This window comes from Eutrigla gurnardus, assembly GCF_963514095.1.
Source record: "Eutrigla gurnardus genome assembly, chromosome: 5".
Classification (NCBI taxonomy): Eukaryota; Metazoa; Chordata; class Actinopteri; order Perciformes; family Triglidae; genus Eutrigla; species Eutrigla gurnardus.
Window position 1 is genome coordinate 17,580,455 of NC_139919.1, and position 14,863 is coordinate 17,595,317.

General features: G+C 38.8%; 1 long non-coding RNA gene across 1 annotated transcript in view; it reads left to right on the top strand.

The window, feature by feature from the left end:
• Positions 1 to 8,469, top strand: part of LOC311013864 — a 41,544-nt gene extending 33,075 nt beyond the window's left edge. The window contains exons 2-3 of the long non-coding RNA XR_014597199.1: positions 4,537 to 4,665; positions 7,952 to 8,469. This is a non-coding gene — a long non-coding RNA (uncharacterized lncRNA). The remainder of the gene's footprint in view (positions 1 to 4,536; positions 4,666 to 7,951) is intronic.
• The last annotated feature ends 6,394 nt before the right edge of the window (positions 8,470 to 14,863 follow it).

Sequence of the window (14,863 nt, forward strand, 5' to 3'; positions counted from 1 at the left end):
ACAGAGGAGCAGAATATCTGCTGCAGCACGATCACAAGCACGTAAGCGGCCATTGTTCGTTGTTATGAGACGTCGCAGGGGAAGAGGTCAGGCTAGAGGGTCGAGGCGATAACATCATCATATGCGCTTTTGCCGTCCACAGGAAAACAAACATGAAACGGAGGGGCGTTGTTTATTCTTACCTTGGGACCTGGTTACAAAACGTCGGATCCGTGTTGACGGTCGGCCCAAACGCAAAAGACTTCATTTACACACAAAAAACGTTTCCTTGTGGACGCCCCCTAAGTCTACGTATAGAACATCTATTTGACACACAAAGTTAATGGGGAACCATTTAATCACAGAAACAACCAAATGAACCTTTAAATACCAGTAGGGGCATTTAAGTGCTGGTTCCCCTTGTACACCTATTAGAACACGGCTCTGTCGCTGTCTCACACACAATCAACCCCCCACCCCCTAATACCCCTTTGCTGTTGGCTGCAGCTGGGAAGCAAGGTGAGTCTGTATGTGGGACATCACACAGCTCATTAATGTGGCGGTGCAATCAAATCAGGTCAGATGGATGCATTGGTGCTTCCTGCCTAGAGGAGGGATTTGATAGCCAGCTCAGAAATGCCTTATAATAAGTTAATTAGACATTCACTCACTGGTCCTGCAGCTATCTATCACTTGATAGTTCCTTGATAGTGTTTGGGTCTGGAAAATTGAGTGTCATACTAGTGCTTTATCATTCCAGTGAAGTGATAGTCCTCATTAGGAACAGAAACAGCCCACATTTGACCTTCTATAGTACAACAATCATAAATAAACCAATTTAGTACATACTGAAAGAAGATAATACTGAACTTGCACTCAAAAAACTACTCCGACACAACTGCAATCCAACAACACACCCCGGGAGGGGCAGCAGCCACAAGTTTGTGTGCATTGTTGTCAAACATGCAGCCATTTTAGTCTCCACCGAATCAGTGAGTTTAGCTGTGAGGATGTCAGCCGTGTGTCTGCCTGGCATACTTGGTTTCCGCCAGTCTAGTGTGTCTGATCGATAGAGAGCAAGACAGACGGAGAGAGAGAGCAAGAGAGAGAGGGAGTGTGCGTGATAGGGAGTATGAAGATAACGAAGCTGTGGACGTAGCAGTGCAGTGTGTTCAGTTTATTTGTTGGTGAATAAATGCTACAACTTCTCAACACCCGTGAGGAGATACAAGCGTGTCTTGCTCATCAGCCAGCTGATGATTAAAGCGAGAGGGGTTAGCCACCAAGTTAGCAACAACTCCAGCACATTTAAGGCCAGCTGGACCAGCTAATCCTCTGAGTTTTACTAAAATTTGTTTTTATATTTTTGATAGTTATTTTCACTGTTTAACTGATAAACGGTTATTTATTAACATCCCCCCTGGAAAGAACCGTTTATATCAGGAAAACACAATGTTCAACGTTGATAGCATCATGCCATATTTTTCATTTGTTAGTCAGAAAATAAGGAACATTTGGTGAAAATAGAACAATTTCAAAACGACTGTTTGAACTGTAATGGCATTAATAACTCATATCGGAGTGAAGTATCGGCAATAACTCAAATATAAGGACTTGTTATTTGTCTTAAAACAAATTATATCTGTGCATCCCTAATTGAAAAGTGAATTAGGGTGTTCTTCCAACACATTTATTGGATGAATGGAGTAGGCAGCCAAGTTCTGGGTGTATACACACACATTCATTCATTCTGTGGGGTAGTCTGAAAATAAAAAAGTAAAGGCCTTTTGTTTTGTTTGTTTTTAAGCTAGGGGATGATTGGATGCAGGCTTTAACAACATAGCAATTCAAAGTCAAATGTTCCTGCCCACAGTATTTTGACATGAACTACAACAACTACTAATACTGAACATTTCACTGCTGAATCTGTGATCAAAACAAAAACAGGCAGGGAACCCAGAACACAAACATTTAGGATTTGAAACTGCAGTCACTATTAAATTCACTGAAGTGCAGGTATTTCTGATGCTTGATTGTAAATATTGGCACAAAACAGTGCTATAATCAATTTGTAAGTATCAATTGATTCTTCTAAATATGTGAATATACCTGCAATTTACTACTTCTACATCTTTATTTTGCACCTTTGTTATTTTCATCCATCTGTGTTGGTGTATGCTTCGGTGTTGTGTTAAGTGGTATAATAAATATAGTTTATTACATGCAAAGAATTATGTTACCAATTAAAATTTCATGCAGCAAATAGCTTATTTAGTGTGGCATTCACTGGCATACTGAATGATGCTCTGAATATATAACTGATTCATGGGATAATATAACAGGCAGGTGGCTGGTTCACAGCGAGACAATATTAAGTACAGTACTTGCAGATTAAGTGAACTGGAAGCTCTAAATTGTGTTTGTCTAAGTGCGTTTGCCTTGCGATAGACTGAAGACCTGCAAAGGTTGTACCCTGCCTCGTACCCAAAGCATGCTGGGATAGGCTCCAGTCCCCCGTGACATTGAGCGGAGTAAGTGGATATAGAAAACGGATGAATGGATATAGTCAATGTAACTGCAACATCTGTCTGTCCCACTCTTCCTTTCCCTTCTCTCCATCCCGGGTTTTCTAGGATTATCATTCTCTCCGTGCTGCTGCAATGTCACAAGGGTCCTAAACTCTGATACACCGTCAGTTCACAGGGGACCTAGTCCTTTTCCCCGAGCTTTAGTTTCAGTCATCTGGGCCCCATCCCTCATGGCTGCCGTCTCAAGGGAAACGCTCAGACAAAGTGGCATCAGTGGAATTACAGGAAATCAAGGGTAACAAGATAACTTTGAAGAAATAAGAGCTGCTGGCTCAGTCGTTGCAATGATAATTACACACTACATTTGGAAAGGACTGTATGCACAGTAAATACTAAATTACACTAAATGTAATCAATGTACAGTAGAGGTGTAACAATTAATTCCATGCATTGATGAATCGATTGTCAGTCCTATCGATTCAACTAAATCGATCTGCTAAAATAAATAAATAGAATTAATTGTTTTGGCTTCACCAATAATCGATATAAATGCTTTTAATCGTATGAATCGTGAGTCTTAATTATGATTAATGTTTTAATACGTTTAAGACACTCTCTCCCCTGCCAGCATGTAGTCTATTGAAAATAATTGAAAATAATTCATCAGTTATTCAAAATAACTGAGCATTGCATGTTTGTATTTAGCATAAAATATTATGCAGGACTACTTTTTTATAGAATAAATATGTTAAATAAGTAATTCTGTGGTCTGTTTATTTTTTCACCTTTCAGAAGAATACAGATAGTCTCACTCGCATTATTGCATGTTTATTTCATGGATATATAATTTTGGTTACAAGTTACTGAATCGAAATCGTGGTTTACAGAATCGAATTGAATTGTTACAAAAAAAAATGTCCTTGAATCGAATCGCCAACTATTGTATCGTTAATCGAACCAAAGTGAAGCCAAAGATTCACAACCCTAATGTACAGTCAATATAAAAGCAAAGTAAATACAGACCTAACCAAGATATTGTAGTATTACCACTCTTTTCTGTAAGATGGTAACATATCTGAAATAAATTATCATTATTAGTGCTATACTCCACTAAATTATAACATAGATACATTAATTAGGCTTTTTCATCGTCATCAATGTGTCTCTTACCTGCATGAATATAGTAACTTGATGATGTGAGGCAATGGCCCTTGATGAAAGGCATTTGCCATGTGTTGTCATTTATGGTGGTGACAGGAAATGATGGAGAGATGTTCGGCAACTATTGTGACATCAGTGCATCTTGTTTCTGTTGAGTTGAATGAAAATATTTATTATATTATACCTGTATGTACTTAAGAAAATTGCAAGAGATTACGTGGCTACATAGAAAAAGAGACTGCAGGATTAGAATAGTTGTAATAAAAAATATTGGCATAAATGTTTACTATTATTATTATATGAATTGTCTTGTGTTGTTATAAAACGTTGCCTTGTGTTGTTTAGATTGTAGGGCTCTACTAAGATCCTAGCTTTGGGTGGCACAGTCTATTTTACTACCTGACTAAAATGATTACAATAAATACTGTGCTAAAGTGTATGGTAACATGATTTGCTATTTAACTTACACCCAACTTGCCAGTACAAAGCATAAGGCAACATGGCTCCATTCATTTCTCAGCCTATAACCATACCAATACTGATGCTAAAAAACACATACAACTACAGAAATGGTAAAACTGGTTAAAGGTGCTATACATAACATTGATAACTAGATGTAGCACTCCCCTCATCCATTGCATTCACGTCACAACACAGTTGTTACTCGAAGCGCATGCGCCCGAAATGGGTTGCCAGTTTGTTGCACAACCTGTGTTTTTTTTAAGGTCGAGTGGAGTGACACTGTGATGAATCTTTCGTGGTATGAATTCATTTTACAACATGTAGCTATACATTTGGGTTACTTTGTGCGGTGGTGTTTCAAAATTCATGTAACGTCAAACTCCGCCATTTTTCCGTTTTTTTCCAGACTAACTGGCAACCCCAAAGACTCTTGACCCCTGACTACGCAAAGATACCACGTGATACCAACGTCGTTATTCTATTGGCTCACAAACCTTGCTAGAAGCCACAGTCACCATCACACATCTACACAGACGTAAACAAAACATTAATTTTGGACCGGTCAAAATGTTTTAAGTGATTCATTCACAATCAAAAAATGCTTTTCACTAGAAGTGATATTTTGATTCAGCACCTTTCTAAAAGCTTTGTGGATGTATTATTTATTCAAAATGATTTGTTTACATAAAAATGTTGTCAATATGACCTTTAAACTAAAGTGACTCAGAAACAAAAGTCACTTTTATTTTTGCTGCCTTTTAGAAAGTGGCCATGGTATCATTCTGACAACATTACAAGGTTAACTGACATATATATGAAGAAAACAGTACAGCAGGAAGCTGGGCCCAGAGGTGGACCTACTCATTGCAGGAGGTTCACTCATTATGTTCCTGTACTGGAACAACTTATTGTACTTTATTACTTAAATCACTCCTGGTAAACTATCTGTGTGTGTGTGTGTGTGTGTGTGTGTGTGTGTGTTAGCTGCTGTTGCGCCCATAGGCCATTGCTGACAGCTTTTTTTTTAATCATCCCTCTTCTTCCCTGGCCTGCAGCACACTGTTGCAAAAAGGTTCAGCTCACCTGAGACCAGTGGCAAGGTCACTGGAGCTCGAGGACCCACCTGCTCCATTTTCTTTTTTTTTCCGGGGTGGGTGTGGGGCCATGCCTCTGGCGCACAACTACTTTGCTTAGAACAGATGTGCCAAATGTAGAAAAATGAAATAAAATCTTTACTCAATCATTTTTCGCAGATGCCCAGAAAAATTTGTCACAGTCAGCTTTTAAGAAATAAAGTCACAAAGAAGGTGTAAGAAGTTATTAAATCTAGTGATGCAATTTAAGAGCGCTGCTGTAAGCAGCTATGTTTTCAGCTTTGCACCATTTCCGTGTTCAGACTGCGAGCAATCACTTTGCTGCGCAGCAGTCAGTGGGTGACATGAGTTCACTGATTGAAAGCTGCAGTGTCAATGGTGTCACAGCGGTAGGTGGGACACAGATCACAGCGAATCCTGCATGCGAATGGCTGATAATGCATTATATTGTATGTTCAGTTACAGCTAATTTGTAATTAAATCATTTGATATACCAACCACCATTTCTTTAATCATTCTGTGTCAACCCAAAGCCAAATGAAACATTGCATGTCTGTCTTCAAAAGTCGCTGATTGCCTGTTTTACATATTGAAATGCACGTTATGAATTTACATGAATTGAGGCAACATCATGTGTAGAAAGCAATGCATTATGGGCTTATGCTAGTAAATTATCATAAACTTAGTTTATTGTTTGTTTATCAGGCACATTTAGGGAATTCATTTCAATGATCAATAGAAGAGTACAGCAAAACATTGCTTTTCTCTATGGCAATCAACCAGTGTAAATTGAGGCACTCATTAAGACCGGCATTGTAATTGCTTGGTGGTGTTACACTTTGATTTACTCCCATCAATAAATAAAATACAATCACTGCTGTTTGATTATACCGTGTTCGTTATTCTCAAGTGATGAGATGAGTCTGTTAAGGGGGTAATGTATGATATACTTGAAAATGTAATCTAGAATAGATGGGCGTTCTTCTCCATCTGTATTGTACATCGCTACACATTATTTGTGCTGCAAACCCGTACCGTATGGTGAGCTGAATAATTGGCCTGGCTTGGCAGATTTGATGGCTTCAACAATAGTGAAGCAAAAATAATTCTGGAAATGGTTAGCCCAGTGGTGTTTTGAAAAAGGCCATTTCAAGAACAAAAAGAGCCTGAGGGAACATTTCTTGGAGGCAGAGTTTCTTTTTTGTTGTATCAATTTCTTATGGCTGGCTGTTGTTACCCTTCTCTAGTGATGCATAAAGCCCCCCAAAAACATTCCTTTAGGAGCCAATCTCAGGGGGTTTTAACACCGAGTTGTAAGTCAACTGCTGAAGGATTGTACAGTTTGCATCAATGTTAGAAGTTTTTTTTTTATTATTTATTTAGTTTGTAATACATCACTGGGATATAATTGTATGTTTCAAAGCAGCATTTCTAACAATGTCACACAGACGCATGATAACATAAAATAGAGAGCGCCATCTGATTGTTCAGATGTGAATTTATGATTATCAGTCCACCAGAAAAACAAATTAAGATTTTGTTTACGAGAACACAGAATGGAATATCCATGCATCATCTTCATTTAAAAAACAAATGAGCTTTCCGGGAAGAAAAAAGGGGATGTGGATTTTCCTTTTAATCATCTTTGAGGGTCAAACCTCTCAAACACATTTGTCATATACTAATTAATGGAGGTGTACTGAATGGAGCGCTGTGTTGTTCTATACAAAATACCAGTGTGTGTGATCGGAGGGTGGCATTCAGTGACAAGGAAGAATAAACAGTTAATTATAAAAGAAACCCTTCCCCTTCAAATATATCAGCATTATTCAAACAAAACATCCCACTTTTTTCACATTAAACATTTTGATTGACTTTTATTTGTTAAATGAGGGTATATGGATTATTTCAGTGGCTCTACACAAGCTGAAGGCATTGTCCAGAGCATTTAACTGATAATATCAAGCTTGGGCTAACTAAGTAATGCAATATTGATGAGGGACAATTACCCATAGTGCGTAGAGCACGCTCTGGTCTTAGTTGCCTATTAACTATTTTAGTCGCAAAGTCTGGACTGTCATGGAGATCCATGGCTGGTTACAGATACAGCCACTTAGTCATTCAGTTGGCTAACAGCTTAATAATCTATTTTAAATGATTCTCATGGTAACGTATTGACAATTAAGCAGCAGTGGCAGCAGCAATGTTTTCTTATAGTTCAGCTGGTCTTTTCAGATGGAAACATACATACAAACAACTCCGTTTGCTATTTTCTAGCCACTTTATCCTTCACCTGCTACGAGGTCATGGAAATATACAAAGCCAAATTCAAAAGGAGTTATAAAATGACACCCACGGCGCAGAGAGAAACGTAACAACCAGTGGGCAGTGTAATGATTTGCTTTCAGTCAGAAATATTTTTAAATAAATCTTTATTCATCAAGTACAAAGAAAATACAAAAGACCAAACTACATAGCATTACAAAAGAAGCAGACAAAATATATAGTTAAATAAGTAAAGATAGCAAAATACAATTAATCCAAAGGTGCATACGAGATTGGGAGCATTTGATTTCCTTCACAGCTCTCAACATGGCGGGTGGGCTCTACACTTTCATGACAATGCTGCCGTCAGTGGGGTCAGTATCTAAAATCAAATGTTTGCCTTTTCATGGAACATTGTTGCATTAGATTTTAGCCCAGCTGTTTGTGCATAATTTGTTGTAGGCACTTTTGGGAGGCATCATTGCAAACAGCAGAGAGATCCTGTTTCATTGGTGTACACAATCCCCGCCCACTACACATTAGCCACGCCCCCTCCAGAACTCGGGACGTTTTTCACAGCCTTGCATGGGATGAATCACTGCAACCAGCTGAGATCTTGTTTCATTGTGCCCGTCCATGGCGACCAGCGTCCCTCTCCACCCCTGGCACACAGGAAGGTGCGATGGCCCGTTCATCACTGCTCGCAGTTTTAATTTCTGTTGTTTTCACTCCTGCTTGAAAGCTAATCTATTGCTGGAACAAGTTATACTAAGTGGTGTTTCTAATCGAATAAAGTGATAGTTGACCCTCATTAATATAAATGGGGCAGACAACGTGTTAGAAAAACCTCTCAGTATAATGCAGTACAATTAAACAGCGCCACAAACGACAGCCAACAGTTTTTGAATTGTTGAATCAACACCTCTCCAAAACAGTTGACAACACAGACTTGACATTATGATCTTCATGAGGTTGAATTCAATGCAGGGTTGTTGTATTAAGGTTGCATCATTTTTTTTTTTTTTAATATATAGGTCCTCCAAAGATTCTGCCAACAAGGTAGTGCAAATCAAAACAGTGATATTTATATTATTATTATTAGTAGTAGTAATAGTAGTAGTAGTAGTAGTGGTAGTAGTGGTAGTAGTAGTAGTAGTAGTAGTGGTGGTAGTAGTAGTAGTAGTAGTAGTAGTAGTAGTGGTAGTATTTATAATAATAATAATAATAATAATAATAATAATAATAATAATAATAATAATAATAATAATAATAATAATAAATTGTATTGACAGCAGTAACATGATGAGCTGATCCTGACATGACTTCCAGATTCTGTCTTAACAGTTCTTCATCTACAATATTTGTATCCATCTATTCATGTCACACTGCAGCTGGACGAAGCAGCAAGATGGGGCACACCTTTATTGTATAAATTTGTCTTTGGTCAAGTGGCACACTGTGCAAATGTGGTACAAATGTGTGCTAGATATTACAGGGAGTGGAATCGTGATTTTTCAAATAAATGATTATTGTGTTCTAGGGATCCTACACATTTTTCCAAACTAATATGAACTGTTAAACAGTTTTCACCTTTTTTTCCTATACAGAATTTGTTTGTCTCGTCTATTCCCTTTTCGGCTGTGGTAATGCAGTTTAGTAAGAAGGTTTGCTTGGGTCTTTTTTAGAGAGTGAGTTGTCCTAGCACTGCAAGAATGGGACACACAGTGAGGAGAGGTTCTTACTAAGAATCTCACATCCCGTTCTTGTGACCTTCGACCAGAAGTTTTGGATAAGTGGGCTGAGCCAGAGGGCATGGAAGTAATCTTCTGTTGAGGTGGGATGGTTGTGATGAGTCAGTGTGAGCAAGTGAAAATATGTTATGGCTGTGATGAATAGCTATGTCAGCCTCAGCAAGTGACCTTGAACCTCACTCAACAAGTATTAAGAGGCAGGCTCTGTCATTAGTACATTCACTTCTCTCCTATTGAAATATGTTGTCTCTTAATCACAATTATCTCCGCTAAATATGTTTTCCACAGATAAGGCCTTTCAAGGCCTCCGTTTCATTGGAAGACTTCATTATTGTTGTTCAATATTTAGCAGAATTTTAAATGAGAATCACCAGCTAACAAAACCTAGTTATTCAGTGGTGGTTACTTCTTCAGAGGTGCTAAATTACACATTCAGAGCATATCTATGTTTGAGGGATTTATACACAAATCTCTCAACATGGTGATGGCTGAGCCTACGGCAAGCAGCTAACAGTGCTTACATAGCAAATAATGCAAACAGTGCTAACAGAAGGGTAACCTCAAGGGTGGGCGTTGCACTGCAACGGCACCATGGATTGCGACAGCAGTGTCAGCGGTAGCCGACTAGCTGCCGGCAAATAAATACAACACACACAGAGGGAAGGAGAGTTCATTCTGTGTTCAGGACACCATTACTCCACAAAGCAAATAGCTTTTTTGCTACTATATTAATGCTCTGAATTTCAAATGTAGCATATTTAAGGCTTATCTCAGCCAACAGCAAGCTTCCAGTTCAAAACCTGCGCCACAAAAAAAAAAAAAAAACATATTTAAACTCAACCATCTCTAGCCAAGACCTGAGCTGAGCATGTCATACTTTGGGCCTGCAGAAAGCTATACAGGGCTGTCATGGTTTGGATTTTAAATTTCACAACATATTACTGCCTGGCACACGGTGTTTGAGTACCTCTCAGCACCTAGGTCTATAATAGCCTTGATCTGTTGCCACTTTTTACACTGTGACTGAATGGAAATGTTAAACAATGAAATCTGGTTTTACAGCGAAAAAAACTGAACTGAAAACAGCAACAAAATGCTCAGTCTCTAATTTGTTTCAGACAGTACGACACAGACAAAATAACTAAATAAGTGAAAACTTTGTGTGCCTATATTAGTCAACATGCTTAGAGAAAATTCTGATTACACTTGCATCAGCAGCAGCATGAATCCTCTAAATAACTTTATGAATAACAACACATATAGTGCAACATTATGGTTTAGAATGGATGGCTGTCCCATTCCTGTTGATAGGGATCCTTCTCTCTTCATGCACATACCCATGTTGCAGTGATTTATTATCTACAGCAGCACTACGTTTGTTTTGCTTTGGGTCCCCAAAAGGGCTTTGAAAAATATTTACACATTTTATTCACTACAAAGGTTTTAACCTAGATAATTCTGCCAGTTTGGGCGACAGCCAAGAAGAGAGGTGAAAACGTGAAAATTGGAGCCGTGTGGAGAGAGCTGTACTGCCAGTTGTAGGTTGTTATGTAGCAAAAAAGAAAATAAATACCAAGGTGAATTTGATGCTTTACCATTTAATGCATCATTGGAGCAATGAACAGTATATATGGCCATTGTACCATAAAACATCTTCTTTCAGTGACTGACAGAGCAACACAACATCTAAGATCTGTTGCTGTTGTTAGCGTCAGCACTACAACCTGCCATACTGGAGTTGTAGCAGCAATTCAAAGTGAAAGGATGGTTAAATCATCTCACTGGCTTACTCATCTCTGACTTATGTGTGTCCTGCTCACCTGAGCAGCAGCAGTAGTAGTAGTAATTGTTGCACAGGTTTGGTTCAGTCTTGACGGACTGATTCTGAACGTCATGCTTAATGTTGGCTGTTTTATCATATCTGTTACTAATGTTGTAATTTAAGTCCATCTTTTCAAAATATTAAAATAATTCTAAGTAAATAAAAATGTTTTAATAAATAATAAATAAAATGGACTCTCAGTGTATGTGCAATGCCCAAGTCATATAATAGTATAGAGAAAACCATCCATCCATCCATTTTCTACCACTTATCCTGTATTCAGGGTCGCGGGGGGGCTAGAGCCGATCCCAGCTGTCATTGGGCGAAGGCAGGGTACACCCTGGACAGGCCGCAAGTCTATATAGAGAAAACCATACCATTTATTCTGGCTACATGTTGGCTAAAATATTGCTATCAGTCTCATGTAATCAATATCGAGGTCAGCAAAAATGATCGGGGTCATGTCCATAAATGGTATGATAAGTCAATAACAAAATTGACGTGACAGGCTTGACTGTTCTGCCATTTTTAAAGAGCAACACTGACAGAGGGCATTTATAGAAAAGAATAAAACAGATATCAGCAAAAGTTACAAATATAAAAAGTTATGGCTAGTCAATATTTTGTATTAATATACAACTTAAGATGTTAAAATGGCTGGAAAATTAGTTTTAGTATTACAGTATACTATAGTGTAATAACTGGCTAGTAGCAACCAACCATTAGACCGTCAGATTCTTTTCTCAAAATGATCACTGACAATCGCAGAGAAGACATAGTCCCTCCCATCATTAAAACACTATCGATTCATAACAGCTGTTAACGGCTTCAAAAGAAAATTGCCGCAGCAATTGATCCATCAACCTGCAGTTTGCTGCGTACGGAGCATCAGTACAAACAACTACGATTGAGAGATGTTGTTTCTCCCGGAGAGCCTGCCATGCCGTTAAAATCACTCATGAGTGTTTGCCTGTCTACATGCATTTAGGTAGTTCTGGTAATGTCAGCTAAGGTTACTGGTTAGCGCTACAGCACAAAATAAAACAACAATGTATTATTAATGGATAACAGTTATTTATTTTCATGTCAGAGTCAATATGCACATCTTCTTTCTTCTCTGACGTATCTCAACTGATGATATTGATTATGCTTTTTTTTTTTAAAAAGGTTGTTACCAATTGTTTATGTATAAAACTTGAGCTGAAATGATCAGTGTGCTAGTCAGACAGTAAATTCATTTAAATATATTTTTCGAAATAAGATGATTACTGATTTTTTAGGTAAAATGTTCCTGTTGAGAAGGTCCAGGCCTGAGTAATAGTATCATGCCCGTGACATCAGCAGCTCTGTTAGATAACGCAGACTACCAGCAACCACATACACACACCCTCACATAATTTGATAGAGCATGCAGACACCACATGGACTTGCAGGAGGAGGTATAAGATGGGACCATGGCTTCAGACACCAAAATAGCCCTGACAGGAAAGTGTCTGCATTTGAAGAAAATAAACAAGTCCCCTGAAGGCGCACTGCTGCCAGCTTTTTCTAAATATGTGAGATGACAGGAGGAGATGGCGCAAGCGCACAATGTCGTGCATTTGTGGGATGTCAGTAGTTTTTAGGGTGCTGCTTGTGAATTTGTGCTTGCATGGCGTGGGTTTATCGAAGTTATGAGAAAGGGAGAGACCGGGGAGAGTAAAAGAGATTAGAGTAGGGGTCCTCGGGAGAGTGTGATTAGTGTATTAAGCATGCATCAGAGTCCCTCCGAGCCGTCTCCGCAGAGGCAGGGCATCTAGATGAATAGCTTTAATATCCCTCTATTGTGAAAACTGAGCAACAGTTGTTTCCCATTGATGGCTTAGGGGTATGACAGACGTAGACACCGACCTTTGGAAAGCAGTATGACAACACCCTGTCCTTTTTACCCCAAAAGCCTGTGACCCGTTGAGACCCTGGGGACAATGAAGCAGCAACACCAGTGGGAAAAAGCCAGTGTATGCTAGAGGAACAAAGACTGGCGAATGCACTTCTTGACCTTCTGCCTTGACCTTCTGCCTCTTGTTGCAACATGGTGAAAGCAGCAACCGGTAAGACATGACCTCTAGAGGCTTGTCCTCAACGCCACTTCCCCTCAAGGACACATGCACTTTAAAACACTGACTTTTTTTTTTGTCCTCCCCAAAAATATCAGATGACATTCATAAGGGGTAAATTAAATTTACACAGTACGATGAATGTTTGAGTGCCCTCCCATTTTTAAATGCAGACCATGTAATCGTTTTTGTTTTACTCGTTTGCTGTCAGCACACCTAATTCAGCCGAGGCTATGCCGACACCGTTATCAGTTTGCCGATGTGCTTTATGAAAACAAACCATTACTCTTCAAAGCGCCATGATGAGGCCCATCACGATGTTTCCTTTGAGCACAAAGAGTCTAAAATGTGTAAAGGAAATGGAATGCATTGATTCCACACGGTGCCACTTGTTCTTTAATACTTTTCGTCAAGCCTTTGTATTTCGACATAATCAACCTGAATAAGAACCGCTCGCTCTCTGATTTTAAAAATAAACCTTCTCTTTGAAGCCCAATTTACATCGCTGTTGGGTAAGTGCCATGTTGCTCGCACCATCAAATGAACGGACAAGCTAGCAGAGAAAGACCCAACCCATTAAAAATAGATACATTTGAAGTACGCAAACTATAACATTTGACATAGTGTCACACGTAGTTCCTTTTTTTCATCTTTTCATCCAATTACACCAAGAGAAACTTTTTAAATGATGTGCAATGGTTTTGTTTCAATAAATAATAATTAGATTGATTTTTTTCCAATATGTTACACATGTTTAAAAATGTAGTGTCTACTGATAACAGAGAAATTTGACAGATTCCAATCTTCGCTCTTTCAACTACTGTCTGCAGATATTGAACCTGTAAAAAAAAAAAAAAAGACCACAAAGTAATCCCAGTCATCTCCCACTTTCTATATACCCTCTATCTTTTTCCCCCTTTTTCCTTCACAAAAGACAGATTTCAGTTGTTCAAGTGATAGCTTGAGTGATGGCCAACTTGGGAAATGAAATATTTGCTGAAACTCTCTGCCCTTGAAAGTTAATTCACAAGAACACAGGAGGTATAGAGAGGACCATGAAGGAGAACAGTAATGGGTTTTCTATCTTACTTTATCAACCTCATCCTTGTTTCTTTCACTTTGCAAAACCATTCATTTGACGTTCAGAATTCATGTTCTTTTTTTTCCCAAAATCGTGACAGAATAAATATGATCAAAATTCATGCATCTGCATCATCATGAAGCAACGGAAGATTCTGAAGTATTTAAAATGTGGCTTTGGGGGCCAAGGTGCTTTTCACATTCACGAACAACTAACTTTCTTAGTCTCTAATGCGTTTGGTGTTTTGGTGACATCCTATGGAATTGATGCCAACGTCGCGAATGAACAGGCTGTGCTGTGTGATTTTATACCAAGGATGACGAAGGTCTGCATTTGAATGGCTCACATTCTCAAGCTAGGTCAAGCATTTGTGGATATGTCGGCTTTTTGATCGTTGATACAAACCCCTCGAGCAGGAGAAAGAGACAGAATGTGCCACAATGTGCAGAGTGAGTTTTTTTTTAGGAGCTACTGATGGCTTTTGAAGGGAAGGCAAAGAGCTGATTCAACTGGTCATCAGTGACACCACACTATGTTGCACTGTTCACCTTAATAACAACCAAAGCGTTTGGAGGATCAGCTGCAAGCAGACATTTAACACCATAGGCGAGTTAAAGTAACATC